Genomic DNA, 20603 nt, shown 5'->3' with positions numbered 1-20603 from the left:
GCCACATACTATAGGTGAGATGTTTACTGTATTTATTTTTTCATTACATTTCTTATCCCCATTCTATCTCCTCCTCCTTTTTAAAGAAAAAAAATCAGTCTCTCTCTATTTTCCCCTCAGATTCTTCTCTACTCTTTCCATTCCCACCAGCTTTTGATAAGTGGACTATAAGCTAGAAACAATCAAGTAAGACTTTCAAACCTATAAAGTTTGAGTGGGTTTGAAATTCAGCACGAGTTTACCCATCCCTAGGCACAATGGATTTTTCATAATACATGTGTCCTCCAAGAATGTGCAGGCCCAGTATAAAAGTAGAACCTAAAAACTGGGGAAAGATTTTCAGATATGACTAAGCTATTCTGGGTGCCTAACTTGACACACCTTCCAGGATGCTAATTTTCAGAGGGTAGATGCTCGGCACTTTCTGAAAATCAGGGCCATTTAAGGCATGCCAAATTGGGGACCCAAAAATCACTAATCAAGTTTGAAAATCTTGACCTGTGTATGGAAACTGGTATAGCTTGGTGAGAATTGAGAAGAACGTAGTTCTTTACTGATAGCACTGGAGGCATGGCTGATGCAAAGATGCTGCAAAGATGGCAAAACACAATACAAAAGCAAGTTTCTAAAGTCTTAGCTGCTTGACTATTTGGTTACCAATGCTACAGATACATGTTTGTGCCTAGAAAAATCTAAACAGCAATACAATCAAATGGATAAAAATGTCGGATAATTTATGAAAGAGATGATATTTAACATAACATAGGATGTATGTAAGATGCACTCTAACATGAAGTACAAAGATCACACCGTAGATTTCTTGTGGAAGAGTTATACTAAGCCCTAATATTGATGTAAGGTTAAAAGATATTCTAAATCAATTGATATTTAAGACTGCATCATTTGTTAGTGTCTCTGTGGAAAATGCAACAACCTTGTTAACACTCTGCGTATAGATCTTTAACTTTAAAATACTACATCAATTTGATACCAGGCAATCTGCCACTTAGCATAAAAGGAGTTTCCAGGCTATTAAGAAACAGTTAGGAGGTACGTTTTTGTTTTAAAGAATATGGGTCAGATCCTCGGCTGGTGTAAAATGACATAGCTCATTTGATTTTTTAAATGGACTATCCCATTTGATACCAGCTGAGGATATAACCCTATAAAGATAGAAACCAATTTTGGAAACATTATAAACATTGTAATTTTACCTGTCACATAAAGTTTTGTCTTGTTTGTTTAATTTTTTCAAAATGGTTCATTAAGTGTATTCTACTTATATTTAAAATCTGTAATCACAACTGCATATGCCCACAAAACCCAGAATGTGTCAGCAAATGGAGACTCCAATCAGGTAGGCACAAACGATAGCGAAAATGTGGTCCTTAGTTTCCGTAGCTGAGGGCAAAATTAGGTCTAAATACTTAAGATACCACAAGTGATCATGAACACAAAATACATAGTTAGGAGAAGATTCTGATAGCCTTGCTCTCATGTAATAGCACCTTACCCCATGAGTTATCCCACTGATTTCAATGGGACTATTTGTGGAGTGCAGTGTGTCTTTTTACTGTGAGTTAGGGAATCAGAATCTACCTATCCCCTTGTCCCTTCAGATCACAATATTAGATACATAATATGTAATAAATATATATTTTACAGTGACAAAGGCCTTGGCTACACTTACCGGCAAGTTCGACGGCTGGAAATCGAACTTCCGGGTTCGACTTATCGCATCTAGTCTGGACGCGATAAGTCGAACCCGGAAGTGCTCGCCGTCGACTGCGGTACTCCAGCTCGCCGAGAGGAGTACCGCGGAGTCGACGGGGGAGCCTGCCTGCCGAGTGTGGACCAAGGTAAGTTTCAACTAATTCGAAATAAGGTACTTCGAACTTCAGCTACGTTATTCACGTAGCTGAAGTTGCGTACCTTAGTTCGAATTAGGGGGGGTAGTGTAGACCAAGCCCTAGTCTTTTAATATCAGGGACCACTCTGTCACTCATGTCCTTTCTATGTTAAACAAAGCTGTCAATATCAACAGGTTGTATACTGGGAACTGCTAATAATAGCCTTGACAGTGAAAATTTGGGATTTTCTAGTGAGAATTCAGAGGCACATTCTATATAAAGATACCAAACTCCACTTTTCTACTGCTAGAAGAAAAGTCAGCACCTTCCATCACAATTAATCTTACATGAATCTTCGATCTCTGGGCATTGCAAAAAGAGAGCTGTCAGCTATAAATCATTTTCAATGGCTAGCTCAAATCTCATGCAGGACTTCAAGCTACTCAGTTAAAATAATTCAGAAAGTGGTGAAACAAAAGATTTGTGGAATAAAATATGCATCAAGGTGGTTATAGTGTTTATTTAGTATCAATTCTGTTTTTATTGGTTAATCTGGAAATAGAATAGCCCGTATCCTTTAGTGCTTATCAGCCTTACTAGCTGATAAGCACCACAGTGCCTGGGCAGTGGAGACCTACTGACCAGTGGGCCGGTGCCTTTGTCCACCAGGAGGCAGCAGAGCTACCATCAAAAGATGAAGGATAATACAACCCCAAGACCACAGATTGCTACCTACAGCATCCCTACCTTGTCATCTCCCTGCAAGCACAACTCCCACTAGTGGTTAGCAGACCTCCAGGAGAAGGAACTATAGAATTACTGGAGAAACTAATGCATTTCCTGCCCGGTCTTGTGCTGGGAAACCCCAGAGCCACTGTGATTGGCAAATGCAACAACCACAAAGGCAATGCCAATAATACTGTAGCCTCTGAACTCTTTTTCTACACAGAAATATAGTTCATGCCAACAATCTCCAAAACTTAGCTAGAGACACAGTGGACCTAAACTTCAGCCTAAGAGTAGAACAAGGGACATCATAAATGAAAGAAATTGACTCATAAGACTCACTGAAACACTTAACACTTCACTCCATAAGGCTAATAAATAAATATACAATCAAAGATTCTGGGTAACATTTCCAAAAGTACCTATGTGATTTAGGCTCCCAAGTCCCATTTTCAAGAGTCTTAGGGCCAGATTAGTAAAGGTATTTAGACACCTAAAGATGTACATGAACATCTAGTGTGTTTTTCAAAAGCAAACAGGTACCTTACACAAATAGAAATCAATGAGAGTTAGACATCTAAGTGATTTTGAAAAACCCTCTAATGCCTATCTGCATCTTTTGGCACCTAAATACCTTTAAAAATCTGGCCATTAGGCAGGTAGTAGTTTATATGTCATTGAAAGTGCATGGGGATAAGGCTTCTAAGTGCTGAAGTCACTTTTGAAAATGGGACTTAGGTCGAACAGTATATTAAACCTTGAGTTTTCACAAACTCTTTTCTTCAGATTTCCCCGGCAGTTCATTTTTGCAACAAATCCAAAATGCAGAAACTGTCTCGATGTCTGAGCTGAAATCCTGGATCCAAACACTCTTGGACCTTGGGGAAGTGTGGACCCAGAGCTGAACTTTTCAGCTTAGGCCCATCTCTAATAAAACTCAGTTTTGTAAAACTGTCTTGAAAATTTAGTAAATCAGGCACAAACCCAGCTAGCCCAGACTTTACAATCATGTTAAAGGAGAAGGAGGTTTTGTTTGCCCATCAGAAAATGCACTTGGCTTTAATGAATGTACAAGTATATTCTCCTATGTTTGTTATGCCAACACAGTGCACCAGTATTTGCTGATTCCCACATTTAGGTTCATAATTTTCAACCTCACATAGGAAAAGTTTAGTATAGCCCAACATAGGATTATGAGACAAGTTACCTGGTTTTATTCTACCGTGCTTTTCTTTCTAAAACTATACATCTTGCACAGATTAAAATTATTACAGTATTTCTATTATTAGTGCAGTGCAATGCTGCCTATTCTGCTCAATTTAGCAACTCTCCTACTTTCCCTCTCTAATCTTTAACGTCATTTCTTCACTCTGTTGGGTGAATACTCCCTGACAGATGTGGGATGATCTACTAGCTCTTCATTAACTGCAGCTGCTTAGTTTTACTTGAAAAAAGAAGTCAGGGAACTGTCTCTAGTCTTTATCTAGTCCTTCAAGTAGGATACCAATTGCATCTTATGAAGCATATAAAGAGGATATTGTGAGATATGTTGAAGTCAATCTACTTGGTGAAAAATCTAGATTTGTACACCTCTTTTATTACGCATTTAACATATTGCTCCATCTACATGGCAACTTCCCAAGATAAAAAAAATACTGTGTTTGTATTTTTACACAAGGTTTTCTAATTTGCGGGGAAGCATTAACCTTCAAAATAGAACATTTTGTTAAAATATTATCCTCAATAGTTTGGCTACGTTTACTGTAAAATAGTGAGATAGCATTTTCTCTCATACAAGTGTAGCTATAGAGTTATCTAACATATGTAATTTTTTAAGTGTACTGTATTCTACATAGTTTCAACAAGAAACACAATAATTTAAGAGAGGTTATAGTAGTAAATAAGTTTTCCCAAAGGGGGTACTGCCAGGGCAGGGAGTATGCGGGACCCAGGAGTATCTCTTAGCCATTGCATCTTCCCACTCCATAAATATATCAATAACTGAAGAAGACAAACAGACCACTTCGAATTACAGAATCTGCTTTTGCACCATACATCACTTACACGCCCTAGAAACCATATTTGATCACAATATTTCCTCTGTTCTGAGAGCCACCCCAAGGATTTATTTTAGTGTCATGAAATTCTTTCTGTGCAAGCAGCTCTCCTACTCTAAAAGGGGCCTGAACGTACAAACATTCAAAGAAGCAGAACAAGACACCACTTCCAAATTACTGTGCCTAATGACTGACCTTGTTCATTAATAATATGTCCGGAAGGCAAACAACATTTTACTAAATGTCTATAGCACCTAGATACAGTACAATGGTTTTGATTCTCAGACTCAGAGAAGGCAATACAAATGGTTTAGAAAATGTCTTTGTGCTAACTAAACACATTTTCCATATTTGTGGTATAATTACACATATACACACACTTCAGTTTGAATCACTCATTCACAATAATACGCTCCCAAAACTAGAAAGTGTACTTTATATATACAAATTTCCTATTATTTAGTGAGACACGGTGGATGAGGTAATGCCTATTACTGGACCAACTTCTGCTGGTGAGAGAGATAAGCTTTCGAGCTTACACAGAGCTCTTCTTCAGGTCTGGGAAATGTACAGAAGTTGGTCCAATAAAAGATATTACCCTACTTTGTCTCCCTAATATACTGGGATTGACACGGCTACAACATTGCAACACTGAAAACTGTTTAGTAATGCCTATCAGGTAACCACATTCATGTAACTTTGCAGGGAGATTCTGTGTTTCTAAAGCAGAATCCTAGGGCACTTCTAGTATCACTGTAACAACTTCCCACGGAGTAGTAGTTTTTACTTTTTAAAAGCATACACAGTAATTTTATTAACACGTTTAGGCATCAAAAAGCAGCTAGAGGCAACAACATTTTTTAACATCTCACTACAAGCTATTCAAATTTCATAATCATTTACACAGTAACTTACCAATGCATGCGGCAGCCGTTTCTAAATTTGTCCCAGTGGTCTTACATTTGATATTTTTCCACATACACCACATCTTCCCTCCTCGGCTTGAAGCTGTTTCTGTGCATTTCATTTGACCACAGAACTCTCAGATTCTACTGCCTTATTTACATTTCCTTTGCAGGGCACTTGAATCTACCCACTGATATAGGGTTTCCTCCTGGCAAGTCTTAAATCTGTCTTCTTTAGTCCCTTCTGCCAACTGCCTGGGATAGTCAGCTTCTGTAAATTCTGCCATCTCCTCTAAAATCTACAGCACTGCATTCTATATCTTGCCATAAGATATACTTTATTTCTTTGCAATTCTTCTGATTCTTTCCTCTTAACATTAAATCACTGGCTTTCCCTTGCTGAAAAAAACAAGCTAATCCTGTTTTACTTTATAAACAAAACTACTACTTTATTCCTTCCTTTAGAATATGTATCTTTTAATTATAGAAAAAAAGGACTCTACCAGAAGGGTCCCTGTGTAAATACAGCCATGTCTTGTCTATGATTTATAGCTTTCTCATACAATACAATAAAACTGTCTGGTACACCATTGGAACTATTAACTAACCAATATTGAACTGTATTTCCAAAATCTTCTCATTCATTGGTTTAAACCCATGATGCCACTGAAGAAAATATATAAGACTGCAGCTAAAGAATTAACAGTGTAAAGAAATCCTGCCTGTCACCATTCTATTCTGCATAAGAGAGAGACTATGTGGATAAGAGTATATTATACTTTAATATGGAAATTCATTGCCTGGATGGAGAGGAAGAATGCAATGACAAAAACTGTATAGATAATCTTGCATCGCTGCTTTCACTTAATTGGCTCTGTGCTGTCCAGCAAGCATACTGATACTTGCAAAACCAAAAGCAAATAATTTTCACATACTGCATTGATCTCATAAAAATTAACTATTTCCTGCTTCAATATGTTACACTATATAAATTTAATCAGGGGTGAAATTAGAATTCCTAAAGTACAACAAAGCAAACCTGAAATAATACCATTCTCTCTCTCTCAAGAAGTTCGTGCATATTTACATACAATTGTATGCGGTGCACTCATAGCATCCAGAAAATACTGCATTGTCCTGTTTTATATTACATATATTCCTCCACGTCAACATACAAGCACTGAATGTTAGTGAGAATCAATGTCCATCAGCTCTTAAAGAAGTGCTCATTAAATAATTTCTTATTGTCTTCAGTTGTGTGTAAAGTACATGAACAAATTTACACTCTCTGCTAGGTAGCTATTTCTTTCTTTCAACAAATTAGCCTGTAGAAAACTAACTCATAGTAATCTGATCTTCTTGCAGTTACTTAACAAATGCTCATTTTAAAATATCCTCATGTGATGAAGCAACACTTGGAGGTCAGTAACTATATGTTTAAAGTAGGGTCCTATAAGAACCACAGGTTTGAAAGTACTTACTATAAATCCATAATCAATGCATCATAAGGATTTCCCAGGATTATTATTTTCTGGGGTGGGCAGCAACATTAGCTCATCTGGGTTGCTTCAGAGTTAAAACTTCTACAGGGTTAGCGATTGTAATATGCAACAAATCATGTGTTACGTGCACATTTTTAGCAAATAATTTGCATTGACCTAATTTTGTCATGTCAACAGCTTAACATTAGAGAAATAAAATTCCCCATGTACAACTCCACTTCTGAGAAACAAATGGGTAATGACTCATTTGGCATTCAGCAAGTTCTGTACCTCTGAAAAGATGAATGCTATTATTGTTCTGGCAATTTTATGCCGTATTTTTAAGTTGCAATAACCAGTACAGTGTTTTTTTTAAAGTTTCTTTTGTCTTATGTGGAAATGAATTAATTAATGCTGTGGAGAGACACTAACAATGTAGGTGATCAAAGGGACAAGGACTGTTCCTAATCTTACAACAAGTGGTTTTGTTTTTGTTTTTGTACATCAGAAGTGACCAGTAGTTAGAACAGGAGACTAGAAACTGGGTGCAGAGGTTTACACTTCTGGTTGCAGCACAGACTTGCTGTATTGGGACCTTGAGCAAGTCTCTGCCAAGTGTGTTTGTGCCTCAATCTCCACTTCTGTAGAAGAGGGATAATAATGCTAAGCCAGGGCATAGGTGCCTCGTGAGGCTTATTTCATCAGTTTGTGGAGCACTTTGAGAATTTCATACGGAAAGTGCTATATAAGGCCCTGATTCAACCAAGTGCTTAACCATGAACTTAACATTAAGCACATAAGGACTCTCATTGACTTCAACCCATGTGCTTAAACACCACACACATGTTTAAGTATCTTGCTGATCCAGGGCTGTAAGCTTAAGCATTATTATTTACAAGACCAGTAAAACCACTTGATTACGCAGTATGGACAATAATAATTGCTGTTGTTGTTGTTCTGCAGCATTGCTGGCATTGCCGTTTTCTTTTAATTCCCTCTTCTCCCTCATATACATTTTTAAGCAAATCTGGATTGAAATCAAAACCCTTTGTTTCAAGTTCACACCTGCCTGCAAGGTGTGTTAGCACTATGCAACAAACTGCACAGTGTTCCGGAATTCAACTTTTGACTTCCACGAGTATATTTCAGCTCCTTTTGGGGATATTTTGCATAGCTGCTTCTGACTACTCCATCACAGTTGCAGTCAGTTGCTTAAATTTTCAAATCTCCCAAAATGATAAGGAACAACACAAAAATTAGTAATGGCAAACACTGCTCACTAATATTCAAAATAGCTGTGTCTTGAGGCTAAGTAAGAACAGTGAACATTCCCTCATAGCTTGTACTCTCCTCAAAATCTTAGTTCTAAGTTTAAACTAAACTGAAAACTAAATAACAGCTATAAAAATAATAATAAAAAAAATCTTTGGAGAAATCATGCTGTATAGTCGCAAACCAGTAAATTTTAAATGTGCTAGGGAAGTTTGACTAGGAGGTCAAGTTCGAGCAAACAAATCTCCCAGTGTAAAAACCTGAGACAAATGAAAATGATAGCTCTCATTTTTATGAAAACATACATATTTGCAAAAGGCTGACAGATAACTAAGTACATTGGTTTAGCTAACGCATATTAGAGCAATATCACATTTCATGCTGCATGTGCTCATAATCATTACAGAAATGCTGAAATAACACCGTTCCTAAAGAAACAAATTATCATAATACCCATGTAGCTCTTTCTACAGCGGGGCTCATTGGAGATGCCTTCTATTTTGAAATGAGGACAAGTTCTTCTTTCAATTATGAAAAAAAACAATGCTTAGGAGGCAGTTGCTGAGACCAATTAACCTTAAACATGTTTTCTGTAATACTTAATTCAGACTTACCCTTTTCCATGGAAGCAGAAACCTCCACACTAAAATCCCAGCATATGGAAGGCACATGGAAATACTGTATTCATTCTCTAGCATCTCCTCTTACTAAATGTTATATTTTCCTTATTTTCTCCCTGGATCCCTAGGATCTGAGAATATCTGTACTACCGCAGGTAGCCATCTATTGTGACTCCACTCTTTCTTGTGCTGTTCCCCTTAACCAAGTCTAATGAGAAAATACTCTGTCCTCACCAGAAAGACACTTTCATACTTCACAGCCTGTGGTTTTCTCAGCTTTGAGACTTATTGCCTATACAGGAAAAAAATATTTGCACTCCTTATGTACCTTCTGCATCACAGGATTTCATTCAGCTTGTCTGACTATTCTACCCTTCAAATCAGAACAATTTTGAATTACTTTCATCTATTCCAGGGCTTGACCTATAGCACAAGAAGTCCAAGGGCACTGTATGTAAAGCCACATATTACATAAATGTATAGAACCGGAAGACAAAGCCCATGAAAGCCAGAAAAAATAATATTAATACTGATATTAATTTTAATGCCACTACTGTCACTTATAATTTGCAAGTCACTGCAAAAACTTATTTCTTCTGCAAGTACAGTGCTAGATTAATGCATCTTTGTAAATGACATATATTAACCTGATGGCTGCTCAGATATTACAGTAATCAGGGCTATATAAAGCATGTTGATATATTGCATCTTTTCCTAAAAATAAATAAAACACCTACTCCAAATTTGAGTTAGTCACATCTGTGTTCACAATATGCCTTGCAAACAAAATGAGATTCTTACTGTATATTGCACATGCTTGTCTTACATTTTAATTCAATCCTCGACATTTAAGTGAAATTAATCAATACCACAGACATTCCATTATACATATGCATGTACATTTTAAAAAGAAAGTTTTAAAGCACTTTGCAACTCACTGAACACTTCACTTCTCCTCTTTTCCCACACTGTGTTTATGGAGAAGACAGAAAGCTGGCAGCTTGAATGAACTATTTTGTCAACAAGTATTTTCTACATTATAATACAGAATACAAGCACCTGTTTCAGCTAAATAATTTTTGGTCATACTATTGTCATTGATATGCATAGAAAAACTGTAAAAGACCCAAATGCCTGCTTTAAGATGTCTCACACGAGCCTTTGAAACAACACACTACTACCCATGTAGCGAGATCTTTAATGTTCATAAAAAGCATTTTGGAAAAAAAGACAACTAATTTGCTTAAGTGAATCAATTACATGCCTGTATAAAGGACCCAAAGAAAACTGCAAGCGCTAAACAGATTATACCCTGTCTCACCAGTTAGATTCAACAAAGAGCAGTGGAATAGAAAATCAAATGCATCGGGCAAAGTCACATTCACATGCAGCTTTAGAGGCAAAACTGGTACTTACAGAACTGTAAAGTAAAATGTCCCAGTTTCTTTTACATTTTACAGCAAATCAAACAAAGATTTCAGCTCTCAGCAAGTCACTCCTTCCACGATGCTGATCAGCCAGGCAGAACAGGCCCTTATGGATTGTCTATGCAGCTGGGAGATAATGGAACCATATTCTCAGCTGGGACTAGAGATGCTTAACTGCTATCCACTGAGCACTGCATGTCTCTTCCCCAGCATTAATCAGGAAGTACACTGCTTCGCTGCTGTATTTCCCCAAAGGACCTACACAATTAGCACATGAATCAAAGATGCATACTGAGAGAGAGCTGCACACATCTTTAACTGGATATCCTAACACAGATTCTGATTAGGGAATCAATTTTGTTCACTGATCAAGTGTGTCAAACCTTACCAAAAAACAGATAAAATATATATACTTGTTCACCGGTTTCAATTAGGGCTTTATGTTTGCTATGACCACATAAAAGATGATTACACAAATCCCTATAATTAAACTGGATGCTTTACATATACAGTAAACTATGCTCTTATAATCCAACAAGTCTGTGTCAGGGCTTCTCTGCAGTCCTATTTAACTATTGCATGGTGCCATACATACTGCAGTATCATTTTCACCCCTTCTCTGTGTAATATTTATATCCTTTTCAGGTTTAATCTTTGGGGAACAGAGATTTGGTGAATTCTGATCCTAGTGGGGAAGAGCCTTTTCACTGAAGATAACAGTCCTGCAGCAAGAAGCAGAAGCAGACCTACTTTTCTTTAAAAAGTGAGAGCACTATTGTACTTGTAGTTTTCTTGCTAATATATGGTGGCTTTATTTTTTGGTGCATGTTTTATTTAAGTTTCAAATCCACTAGTTCATAAGAAGGCTGTGTAGGAAAGGGGTAGCATATCCAGTTGCCACATTTAATGAAAGTGAGCCATTCTAGCCATTTAAAGGCTGTGCTCACAGTTGGTGTAAAATTCATCTCTTGAAAGGTGTTTTCTCCATCCTCACACATCAATATGTAAGGTATAGATTCACAGATTCTAGGACTGGAAGGGACCTCGAGAGGTCATCAAGTCCAGTCCCCTGCCCTCATGGCAGGACCAAATACTGTCTAAACCATCCCTGATAGACATTTATCTAACCTACTCTTAAATATCTCCACAGATGGAGATTCCACAACCTCCATGTCGTCATGAGAGTGTTTTTGGTTACTGAACACTAGCTTTAAAAAAATAACCCTTTTCTATTTGTTGAGAAAAACAGTTAGGACAAGGAAGAATGATAGCAGACTCTATTATAAATTATTTGTACTACCACAGTGCCTCACAGACCTGATCATGGACCAGGGCCTCATTGTGGTAGGTGCTGTAGAAACACGGGAACAAAGAGATGGTCCTCTGCCCCGAAGAATTTACAATCCAAGAAGAAGACAGCAGACAAGAGATGGATACAGACCGGGAGTACAAGTAAACAGAAAATATTGGTCAGCACACAGCAATTTACACTAGCCAAGAATTGTGCCCACCACATTAAAGCTTCTTCACAGAACTCCCAGGACACCTCATTCATTGTCATGCCGCTATCCAATCGCACAATCACTTGAGAGGCTGAGTCTCACCAACTTCAAGTTTTTCCAATGGGAACTGAAAGCTCTTAGTGTTTTGTGGGATCAGTGATTTGGGCCTCGGAAAGAGTGCAACAGTCCAACAATAAATCTTCTAAGAGCCAAGATGAAGTAAAACATTCACTTGTGTCCCAAGTCAGGATTTTGACCAAGGTTTTCTGCAGTGACAGGCAAATGACTCCGAGTTCCCAGATAGGCTAAAAATATTGCTGTGTTGTATGGGAGTAAACGTACCCCTATTAACATGAAGAGTAGAATACACAACTTAGCTTTATGAAATAGCCTTCTCTTGCATGTCAAGTAGTGAATGATTTTTTGTTCACTAATGTGAAACAATGAAAACGACATTGGTCAAATTTACATGCAATAATCTGAAGCCACACCTTTGGTGAAAATTGTTTTGGCCATATTCTCAGTTGATATAAACTGGCCTAACTCCTCAGAATTCAGTGAATTGAACTGAGTTCTGATTTACAGAGACAGAGGGTCTGGCCCAAAATTTCAGATATTGGGCTTGATGGGAATTTACTTGCTAATTCATTGATGCTTACAAGTCCCTTATTTTTATTCTTGGCATTATGGGAACTTCAGTCTATGTGTTTCACACAGAGTATGTGAGAGGCAGACCGTGAAAAAGGTTAATTAAATAGCAATTGTGCATCTCAGTCATATTAGTAAGCAGACCACAGGAGCAAATAAAAAGAGAAGCAAATTAATATATACCGAAGTATCTATTCAATAATAAAGTTGAAAATAAATGGTTTAATTGATTTTAAGTTCTATTCAATTCTTATTTGCTGGGTAGTTAGTTAGATTCATTTTTGATTATTGTTTGGGTTGGATACATTGTGGTGCCCAGTGATTTGCACTTGTTTCAAAATATAAGTGATAATTAGTAACCACAATTTTCTTAAACTCCATCAATCGCTAGTGTAATCCCCTCGGAGGAAAATTATTAGAAAAATAGAGCAGAATCATACAAAGCCTTCAATTGTGTGATGTAATAATTATTTCTTTATTGAAAGTGGAATACCAACATTGAGGAGAAAATAAATAAGAAATATAAAATCTGGAATCTTTGTAATTTATTTATGGAAAGGTTGAAAAAAAACAGACCTTCTCCAACAGAAAGCTGTCAAACAAGACGTGTATAGGTATTGTTAAAAGAGATGGGTTGAATAAATAAAAATAATAAAAAGAGCTATCGGAATTGGTAATGTTTTATAGTCATTGCTTTGTAGGAAGCTAGAAAGTGATATTGTTTATATTGTGGTAATGCTTAGAGCTCCAGTCAGAGACCAGTGTGCCACTTTGCTAGCTGCCATATAAACAAAGAACAAGAAATTGGATCCTTTCCCAAGGAGCTTATCTATAAGGACTTACCTGGATTGGGGCTTCCCTACCTGACTCTTCCCTATTTAAAGATGTAGTGCCACAGTTGTGATCAGCGGAGGTGCTCAATCTGTTTAATAAATGGGGGTGGGCTTGGTAAAGCCTTCTCCAGGATGAACATTCAACTCTGAGTCAAGCTTAGGCCCCTGCTCTGAAGAAGCCCAAATGTGTTGATCTTCAAGCATGTCTATTTGTGGGCGCTGCAGAAAGCGAGGTTCGATCTGCACGGGGGAAAGAGTTCTGTGTTTTTGATAGGGGTTGAGCTCTGCTGGCTGTCAGGAATGAAGCAGCTATTGAATTTCATTTTTGTTCTTGTAATGTGTCACGGGCTAGGGTTGCCAATTTTGGTTGGTCATATTCCTGGAGGTGTCATCACATGATGTAATCTTTAATTAAAGATTAATCTTTAATTCCTGGAGACTCCAGGACAATCCTGCGGGGTTGGCAACCCTATTGCTGGTGCACCTTGAACCTTGGATACTCATCTCTTTTTCTTATTGTATAAATCAGTCAGTTGTCTAGAATGTTGTCTAATGAGTAGACAACTAAAAACCAGCATCAGGATTCCTGTTCCTGATCCTCTTCCACTGACTTACTATGTGGCCTTGCAAGTCACTTCAAGGCTGATATTCCAAAAGTCAGGCACGGTATTGCACGTCAAATGTGTGTGCCTTATTTTTACCTGTACACATCAGGTATCTGCATGTACAAATGACCAGACAGATGCATGACTTGCCATTAAGATGCATAAATATACAATTTTCAAAGGCAACTATGGCAATTGCATGAAAAAAAATATTAGGCATCCTGTAATGTGTCTAATTTTGGTAAAATAAATGTTTGTGGAATACAAGGCCATTAATCTCTCTGTCTTGTATGTAAAATGGTTACAACAATGTTAATTACCTACTCCACAGAGGTGTTTTGAGGCTTAATTAATATTTATAAAGCAGTTTGATATCCTTGGACAAAAGGCACTATATACAAGTGCACATTATTATTTTTACTACCAGTCTATGTAATTAGGAAACAAGATTCTACATTAAACTTCTCCTCATGGTTCATTCCTAATGTAATAGCATATTCCAGTTACCTCGGACCAACTGCTCTACCCTTATTGTCAACAGAGCAGTGTTCAAATCCAATAGTTTGCCTTACTGAGTGGCAGTGTATATTCAAAGTCTGACGCTAATGCAAAGTCGACTAAAGTCAATAGGAGGCCTTCCCTGACCTCAGTGGGCTTTGCAGCAGGTTCTACATGCAAGGAAGCATTCAGATTGTCTTTGCATCCTATGTATATTCAGTGTCTTTGAGCTTCTTATTGAAAATCAGGGGACCTGATGGAACAGAGAGGCCCATGGTGTGCCAGGTGGAACAAAATGGGTTAAAATAAAAAGAAGGGAGGTGCTTCTGCAGAAATAACAACCCCCCCGCAAAAAAAGAGAAAAAAATCTCAGCTAATACTCTCAAATTAGGGGAGCTGCAAGACATTTATCTACCCCTGTGTTGTAGGCATAAGAAGTAGGGTTTTAAACATATTATTCTGAATCAAACCCTCCATCCAGACAGGCAGGCAACTATTATAGCACTTCTCCTCCAATTGCCAACTCAGAGCTGCCAACTCTGAAGAATGCACTGGGCAGAATTCCTTCCTCCAGATATTCTTGATAAAAGAAAGGTCAATTGTGTGCTGGCGGTAACCCCATATTTGGCAAAGAGTGTTACCTCTAACTCCTGAAAAGAGCCACATACAAAATTGTTACACTGTAAACCAGTCTTCCAGAATCCTTCCTGGAATGGTTATAACTGGTCTGGACAAAATGGTTCTTAGATTCCACTGCTGAAAATAAGTAAAAGGATGAAGTTGTTTTGTTGCAAATTTACACCCATATGTCTGTTCCCAAGGATGCAAGGGCAAATTGGTGGAGGTCTATTGAAGTTCATGATGCTATGCTCATTTTAAGATAGTAGATTATTTTGGTCAATTTTTCCCATGATGTTAAGTGGAGGCAATTTCATTGGCCAGCACTTACATTCAGCCAGAGGGAATATGGCCAATTCTATATGGAGAAGCTCATATTTTGAAACAAAAATCTCAGTATTTATTGGGCTTCAATCTTTTGAGTGAATGAAGAGCTCTAAAATTATCTGACTAGAGACATATACTCATCTATTCCTTAAACATTCATTCCATAGAACAGTTGCTTTCATATTGCCAGTTTTGCAACTAAAAAAAAATTGCAAAGTGACTTTTAAACTAAAGAAAGACACTTGTAGCCGCAAAGGTGGAAGGAAATCCCATTTCAGGATGTTAACTGATTTAGGAATCAGTGTCTGCTGTTTCTGATTACTTTTGCCACTTTTGATCCAGCTAAAGAACATGGGACTTGCCAACTGCTTTGTTTAAAATGAGGTTGACTCGGGATCTCCTCCACTCATACCTGACCCTTATTTGTTTTTATTGTATCAGTATAATTCAGAAGAGTCACCTTTCTTCTCTTCAAGTTGATGACTGGAATTCTACTTGGCTCTCCCCTCATCAATGGCCAAAGAATAAAAAATGTCAGGGTGGGGCATGAACTGCAACAGTCATCCTTCATCAAAGCTGACAATTCATTATTCATAATGGAGTAGGCTGCTTTGCAGACCATCATCACTGACACTGTCATGTAACTCTAGCTTCCGATGTTGCATTGCCAAGACATTCAACAAGATTGTAGAGCTGCCGATGCTCTTGTCCATTACAAAACTCAAAGCATGCCACCGCTGCTTCAGAAGAAGAAAATCAGTCCAAGAAGGTGTTTCATTTACGTTCCTGGTTCTTGATGTCTTCGCTACTTTGCAATATTTCATAGCTTTGTGGGAAGGGTATTATGGGGGATCCAGACGGAGATCAATAGCTCATCACATCTTCTTTTTGATTTATAGTCCCCCCTGAACACACCTTCTCTGCATCAGCTTGTTTCCTATTTTTTTGCGCAAAATACCTTTCCCCGCCCCCTTGAGTTCTAGACCTCTGCAGAAGATGGCATTCCAAATAAATGAAAGAAAAGAATGCCACTATTTTAATTCATTCTCACACTTAATGCCTCTGGGGAAGGCCATAATTATCACAGAGGATAACCAGTTATGCCTACAATTAAAATACTTTAAATATTAAAAGCAAGATAGACACTTGTTTACAAGAATTAGCATTTATGCACAGAAAATATTTTCAATCCATAAAAAATAGTTTATAATGCTCAAGGGTAATCAATTTTTATGTTCATACAATTAAAACTGTACAGCTCAACATGCCCAGACACTGCATTTTGCAATGTTTTCCTGTAAAATTGATTGACTTGACAATAAAATACAAATAAACTTAAACTAGACTGTCAATATTATATTCATTAATTACTATCAACATCCAAAGGCTTTTTAGGCACCTCCAAAATAAAAAGGTGGTATAATCTCTTCCCAAACTATATACTATATGACATATGAGGGGACTAATGATATAGCGGGAAGGAAGATGGGATAAAACCAGTAAGATCACGTGATTATTCTGCACAGGCTAAACATGGCTGGAGGTAGTAAAAAGGCTGTTTACTGCTCTCGTGTTTTAAACATTGTTACTGAATATCACAACATACCAATCTAGATGGATAGAAAGCTGTTTTGCATAAAAGACCTGGCCACTTCTTGGACCTTGTGATGCCATATGCTAGGTATGACTAGCAGGCTTAACAAAGCATCTCTTGGGGAGGGGAGAGAGTGTTCAGGAAGTGTCCAAAAGGCTAAAACTTCTATCGGCCCAGCCATCTAGATTCTAATGTGGCCAGGACCACTTTATTTTGAGCACTGCCAAGGAGTTAAAAGATGGTAATGCACTCTCTCTCTCTCCTCTGCCTCCAAGAACCAGGCTTTTTTTGTGTGGGGGGGGCGGAGGGGGTAAAAATAAAAAGGAATCTAGCTCCAATTCTTTTATTCTTGTTAGGGAAAATCATACCCTTTCTTCTACACAGGAAAGCTAGAAAGGACTGGCTTGCCCTTACCCGAAAGGATTTCACACTAGGAGACCTCTCATGCAATCTTCCATCTTCTTTGCTACAGGAATCATGGTGGATGAGTTAGCCTAACAAGGTGAAGAGTCACCATCACAATTTCCAGTAGATCCATAGCCAAGAAGTAATCATTGACTAGTAAAGGGGGAAAAAGAGGTGAGGGATTACATCTTGGAGGAGAGCGGTCCCGTGACACCCCAGTCTCTACGAATACGGGATTCGGGTTGCGAAAGTGCTCTCTCTCATTGCAGCATTCTACTTTGACTGAGGGATGTAGCAAGTGAAGCTGCATGGTGTCTGGCGCCCTGTATGCTAGGCCAATGAGGAACGAGGGTCTTGTGCACCACAAAGGCCAATGGGTTCGATAATAGTGGGTTGAAGATCACTATTTCACTACTGCATTTGTCTACTTAAGTCATGAAACATTCTGTAAAGGAAAACAATGGCAATAGGGAGGTACAGAAGGAATAATTGGAACTGTCTTTTTATGGTAGATTGAGATTAGGAAAAGAAGCAGAGGAGACCCTTGACACTAAAAGCTTTGGTCACAAGCACTTCCTGCTGCTGTACATCATCTAACAGACAGATCTTCCAGTCTGGATCACTGGAGCTGAGGATGCTGAAAAAGTATCAATTAAACTTTGTTTAATGTTAGATTCCAGTTATTTTTTTTGTTGCGTATGTCATTGTAGCATTACCCATCAGGAACAATATATATATAGGAAACCATTCAAACAAAAGCACTCTGCTTATTTATGGTCTTTTATCATCCTGCTGAGTTGCCTACAGTAAATATGAGAGGTCAAGAATGACATTAATTACTGAACTTCAGCAAATGCTTCCACAAAACATCATAGCTACCTACTGAAAGGATATTCTGCATAAGTGGAAAATCATACTGGAGGACTCAAAATGGAACTGAGTTTGGCAATAAAATAGGGGAAAAAATCATCCTATGCAGTTTTAGACCAGAAAGAATCAGCCTGTGGATGGGAATATTTTCTCTCTTACATCTTTGATGACTTCCTAAATGAATCACAATTGTCAAAGAATAAAATAAAATAAAAATCCCTTTATTTCAAATGAACAGTTTCCAGGTAGACTATCAGCAAACCTTGAACAGCTGATGTAGATAAAGAGTTTCATAGTTTTATCAATAAATAAATAAAAATCAGGAAACAACTACATTTCATTGCATAACCAAAGACAAAAAAAATTATTTGCAAAACCAAAACAAGGCTGTATGCCAAATGAAAGCTAATGCAAGTCAGCAAGTCTCTATAGGGCAATGCTAAGATGAATGATTCGGCCTCTTTTGTATTATTTATCATGCCTTTTTATCTATGAATTCTAAACTATCCATTACCAGAAATGGTGCCTACACTCAATTTAAATAATATTATGACAGTCAGTTGTTTCTCTCATTCCTAAAAGCCACTTCAACTGAGGCTGATGTTAATGCACTAATACCAAAGTTAGGATTTGTGCTAGCTCCCAGATATTGTTTCACTGTGTATGGTATGGAATTTCTTTGCTCACTTTCTCCGGCAAACAAGATCCTGAATTGCTAATTGTTAAGCCTATGCATTTTAGATAATTACTGATTGCTGTATTTGAAGTGTAAGTGATTGTAAAATGTGCTGTGGCTAATGCCCAGAAAGCCAACTCGGTATCAGAGATAATTATAGACAGTTTAATTGCTTTTGGTGTTTTAATTGGCAAAGTACACTGAGAATGAGAGGCAGAATGAAATTGAAAGGGTCGGCTAGCCCATGTAGGTGTTCAAATTTGCTAGTCATGAGTTGACCTTATGTACTGTGGGTACAGCCTTCAAGGACCCAAGCATTCCTAGGACAAAGAAGACCTAATTATTTTTCTGACAAAACTATTACTGCCCAGTGTATGTATTTAGTTCTTGTTTTGAAGAATAATTTTGCTTGCCTGCCAAAAAGGTCTTGTAAATACTATAAGCTTTCGTGGGCTACTGCCCACTTCTTCAGAGGCATAGAATGGAACATATAGTAAGGAGATATATATACATACAGAACATGAAAAGGTGGAAGTAGCCATATCAACTCTAAGAGGCTAATTAATTAAGATGAGCTATTATCAGCAGGAGAAAAAATCTTTTGTAGTGATAATCAAGATGGCCCATTTCAGATAATTGACAAGAGGTGTGAGGATACTTAACATGGGGAAATAGATTCTCTATTTCCATTCTATGCATCCGAAGAAGTGGACTGTAGCCCATGAAAGCTTATGCTCAAATAAATTTGTTAGTCTCTAAGGTGCCACAAGTACTCCTGTTCTTTTTGCGGTTACAGACTAACACGGCTGCTACTCTGAAACTTGTAAATGCTATGTTTATTTCAGTTATATACATTATGCAGAGACCGACTCAGCCCATCTCCTGCAAGTCTAACTTTCTTTTGGGGAGTTTCTTTTTGCCTCAGGCTGGAAAGATGCTCAAACCGTGAGTTTGAGCCTCAGCTGTGATAAGAGGCAGAAGAGCCAAAATTTAGCTTTATGCTAAATTTCCACTGAGTACAAAAAGGGGTTTTGACTGACTAAGGATTACAGGATTTGGCCAATGAAGCAAGTCCAGCCACCAGATGGGGTGAAGTAGTCTTCACTCCTTGTTTAAGTCTGCTCCAGTGTTTGCAACAACTCAGTAAACTCAACTTCACAAATATTATTAGTGACATTTCATGCTCATTAAATGTGTCAGATTGACAGATATGAAAACTTAAATCCTCTATTTACCCCCAGAGCAGGAGGCAACTGGGCAAGCTTCCTTCGTTGTATCCTGTAAATCTGCCTTAATCCTGCCTGCTGACTTCCCCTCCAGTGGCTTTAGGGTAGTTCTCCTTTTTAATGCACAAAAAAATATAACCGTTTTCCTCTCTGCAGTTCCTCATTTTACCTCCTTATTCTGTAACTTTCATGCACCACACTAGCTGGCTGGCTGGCTGTCATCTACCATATACCCATTATACACGTTATTTAGTCTCTTATGCTATAATTTACCACATTGTGATAGGCATGTGTAGGATCCATGGATCTTGAAAGGTTTGTTGTGAGGGGTGTTGATCATTGTAGCAATGGAGATATAGAATCAAAAGCGTAGGACCGGAAGTGACCTCAATAGATCATCTAGTCCATTCCCTGCACTCAAGGCAGGTATAAGGGCATGTCTACAAATACAGTTCATTTATCA

The 20603-nt window shown here is 37.9% G+C and overlaps 1 protein-coding gene across 24 annotated transcripts in view; it reads right to left on the bottom strand.

The window, feature by feature from the left end:
- The window catches only part of CNTN4 (contactin 4), a 657650-nt gene that overhangs the window by 352965 nt on the left and 284082 nt on the right, over positions 1 to 20603 (bottom strand). For 2 of the 24 annotated variants that reach the window (XM_065550820.1, XM_065550817.1), the window contains exon 1: positions 10328 to 10568. The exons of 14 other annotated variants lie outside the window; for them this stretch is intronic. The gene's annotated coding sequence lies outside the window, so the exon portion shown is untranslated. Of the gene's footprint in view, positions 1 to 5548; positions 6082 to 10327; positions 10569 to 20603 lie in introns of those variants that run through there. 8 more of the 24 variants (XM_065550812.1, XM_024105024.3, XM_065550821.1 and 5 more) reach the window with 5 other exon arrangements.

Source organism: Chrysemys picta, chromosome 7 (assembly GCF_011386835.1).
Source record: "Chrysemys picta bellii isolate R12L10 chromosome 7, ASM1138683v2, whole genome shotgun sequence".
NCBI classification, from domain to species: Eukaryota; Metazoa; Chordata; order Testudines; family Emydidae; genus Chrysemys; species Chrysemys picta.
Note: the sequence above shows the minus strand (reverse complement) of the source record. Positions and strands in the feature narration are given on the sequence as shown.